Below are 4,060 nucleotides of genomic sequence, written 5' to 3' on the forward strand. Positions count from 1 at the left end.
AATTTGAGGATGGGTGACCAACCCGAAAGTTGATACCCTGTCTGCACAAGCAAGGATCAAGTGTGCAGCAGCTGACGCCTTCGCCCCGCGCCGCTGATGGTGCCGTGCCGTGAGTGCTACCGTGATGCCTTTTTTTAGTTCTACTCAACTTGTCTCATGAGTTATGAAAAAATTGAGCGATAAACCGGAGCAAATCTGTCTTTGAGCACCAACGGCTTACGAAACAACATATCAAAAACAACTTAAACCCGGTACACACCGACGGATGCCACATGACATGAGATACTGGCGTCGGTGTTGTCGTCATCACCCATCATGTCCACGACCCTGTGATTCCATCTCCGCTGGCTACGAAACGCAAGACCGCAACGCAACCAAAGTCTTTCCTAATTTGGTCTCGGTCTTTACAGGTTTGGTCTACGGTCTTCACACCACTCAAACGCCGGTCAGTCAAGCATAAAGTCTTTAGTCTCTCTCGCCGGCTAACTAAATACAGACATCCCAGCACATCAACATGAATGTGATGTTGATATATAGGAGTGACTCGGTGTTGCATTATTTTGCATAATAAATAAGAAACCATCAAGGATCTTGTGCCACTGCCCTGCGTAAGCTAGTCGATGGACATGGTTATCGTCCCCATCCTTCTCCTGCTGCTCCTGCCCTTCGTCAATGGCACTACGCCAGCGCCCACGCCTGCTACCAGGTACCCACATTCCCAGTCACATCCACCAGCTGCTGCGCCTCTCCCGGAGGCGCAGGCAACCGTTCAAGAACAACAGGGTATGTAAACTCCTCACCCTTTCCAGGACATACTTAATTGGACATGCCAACACTGCTTCTATTTGATTATAATTGATTCAGAAAAATTATGGAGAAAAGCTTTTTAAATGAGGGAATTCCCTCGAACTTTGCGTTGAGATGCATACAGCCAGTAAAAATAAATTATTTGTACTGATATATAGACTCCCTCCATTTCAAATATTTGTCATGGTTTTAGTTCAAATTTGAACTTAAACCATGACAACTACTTTGAAACGGAGGGAGTATAATCTATACTAAATTATCTTTCATGGCAAGCTGATTTACTCTTGCACATGATGGTAATCTCCACTTACAAAAATCGCTTATTAGATCTTTATGATAAGTAGCTTCTTAAATACGTCCTAGCACTATTTACACAGGTACTAGCAGACAGAGCTTAGAACAGATGAATAAAAATAAATAAATAGAAGAACTAAGTTTTTAAAAAATAAGCTAAGTGAATCAAAGAGAAAATGAGGTTCATTGACTAAGGGGTAAACCGCTAGAATCGGAACGGTTCAAAGGTCACGGAAAAATGGGTGAAATTTCCTTTGTCAATTATATGGCTGACCCATGTTTAATTTGTCAAGCTGATTTTCCATTATTGCCTAGCAGAAAAATATATTTTCTCTATCACTAAATGAATCCATGTTTATTTATACTATATGAGAACTATACATGATTTAGTCTTTTTTTTCCCTTAGGACGCAACTCACGCAAGAGGGTGTTGTGGATTATTGCTGTGGTGGCTCCACTACTGTCAATACTGTTATCTGTTATGTTGTATGGATGAGAAGAAGAAGAAGACAAGGTTTGTTCCAATGATGGCTCATTCACGAACATGTTCCTCGAAAAACTGAAATTTATTAATGTAGCCAGCTAGGTTAAGTTTCAGTCCCAGATTAATGATGTATATTTGTATGTTCTCTCAATTTAGGAAAAGTAAACTTAAACGACCAGCTGGCTGCCACAAATAGACCGGAAGAAGACGAACTGGTCTGGAGGTTGGAGTAGAAGAGTTCAGAGTTCACTCTCTTTGACTTTTCTGAGATATTGCATGCTACACATAACTTCTCCAAAGAAAATCTACTTGGACAAGGTGGTTTTGGCCCTGTCTACAAGGTAAATGCATTGTCTTGAAAAGATTCAATTCTAAGTTCATTATAAAATATATATAGTAACGATTACCCTGAATAAATCTAATGTTGGCTGGCCATTAATAAATACATCTTGCATGTACGCTGAAAATACATAGTACTTTGCAGAAATAAAAGTTCAGAAAATCTTGATAACTTGTTTATTTTTTCTTATTTTGCAATGGATGACTTGTAATCCTTATTTTGTCATTTCAATAAAAAATGATGCCTCCAATTTTGTTTTGTACATATTTACAGGGCCAATTACCGGATGGAATGCAAATTGCAGTCAAAAGGCTTGCCTCGCATTCAGGACAAGGTTTTACAGAATTCAAAAATGAAGTAGAACTTATTGCAAAATTACAACACAATAATCTTGTCAAGCTCTTGGGATGCTGCATTCAGGGAGAGGAAAAACTATTGGTGTACGAGTATTTGCCAAATAAGAGCTTGGACTTCTTTATATTTGGTATGCATAGTGTGTTTTTAATAATATTTTGCATTGTGGTCCATACATGCTATAAAATGCACTCTCTAATGTGCAGAAAGAAACAGGACAACTTTTATTGATTGGAACAATAGACGTGCGATAATTGAAGGGATAGCCAAAGGTCTTCTGTATCTCCACAAGCACTCTCGGTTACGCATCATACACCGAGACCTTAAGGCCAGCAACATTCTCTTGGACCAGGACATGAATCCTAAAATTTCTGATTTTGGCCTAGCAAAATATTCAGCTCCAATGATACTCAGGGAAGCACAAAGAGGGTAGTAGGAACATAGTAAGCATATTCCTCAATTACAAATTACAACATAAGTAGTGCCTACAGTACCATTAATTAGTTGACGAACCGAATCATATATTTTGATATAATATTTTCTTGTGCTTCTAACTCATTTCAGTGGTTATATGTCTCCGGAGTATGCATCTGAAGGCATTTACTCAATCAAATCAGATGTGTTCAGCTTTGGTGTGTTACTTCTTGAGATCCTTAGCGGAAAAAGGAATTCGGGTTTCTATCAGTACGGAGACTTTCTTAACCTTCTTGGATATGTGAGCATTTTCTAAACCCTCGTGTGTTTAGCGTGTTACTTTTGTACTTCCTCCATTTCTAAATATAAGCATTTGTAGAGATTCCACTATGGATGCATTTTAGAGTATAATTCACTCATTTTGCTCTATATGTAGTCCATAGTGGACTCTCTACAAAGACTTATATTTAAGAACAGATGGAGTACTGGACTTATAAGTTTTATCATGTATATTCATACGATGAAGATACTTTCTCGCTTTCTGCAGTCATGGCAACTATGGGAAGGAGGAACATGGGCTAAGCTTATAGATGCATCAATTACAAAGGAGATCTGTACATCAGATGCTAGGAGGTACATTAACATTGCATTGATGTGTGTACAAGAGAGTGCAGATGATCGACCCACCATGTCAGATGTTGTTGCAATGTTAAACAGCGAGAGTGTTATTCTTCCAGAACCAAATCATCCAGGATACTTCAACCTAAGGGTATCTAAGACACATGAATTTCTTTTCCATGTAGTAACAATGATGTAACCATCACTGAGGAGCAACATGGCAGATAGTTGATTACTCCATTTCAGTTGTTAATGAACATAAGCACACAATCATATTGGTGTACGAGTTGTACACTAAAACCACACCAAGATTTTGATGTTAATTACTGTACCTACTGATGTACAAACATTTCTAAATTAATTAATGCTTAAATAAGCCTAGAATAGCTAGACATACCAGGTGAATAAACTTACACTACTACGGAACATAACATCATGCAGGGGCCAAACCCTGCATTGCACACAATACTCTGTCATGTCTCTAAGTCTAGAGTGACTTACTCCTCCACAGTTACTCACCGTTTTCCCATCCCCATTGTCAACCTCACCGATCTTGCCTTCCTTCAACCCGATCAGGTGCTCCTCACCTTCTTGCTCAGCCCGCCGGGTCCTCCTCAGCGCGGCCGCGCTCGCCAGTTGGGTTTGGGAGAACAATTGCAATGGTTGTCGTGTCGTGCTTCGGCCGAATGAGGAAGGTGCCGGGAGGACCCCAAACCCAACAATATCATCACCGCCACCTCACAGGCCTC

General features: G+C 39.9%; 1 pseudogene; it reads left to right on the forward strand.

The window, feature by feature from the left end:
* The first annotated feature begins 620 nt into the window (after positions 1-620).
* Positions 621-3,539, forward strand: LOC119280171 (annotated as a pseudogene).
* Positions 3,540-4,060: the final 521 nt, after the last annotated feature.

Source organism: Triticum dicoccoides, chromosome 3B (genome assembly GCF_002162155.2).
Source record: "Triticum dicoccoides isolate Atlit2015 ecotype Zavitan chromosome 3B, WEW_v2.0, whole genome shotgun sequence".
In the NCBI taxonomy this organism is placed as follows: Eukaryota; Viridiplantae; Streptophyta; class Magnoliopsida; order Poales; family Poaceae; genus Triticum; species Triticum dicoccoides.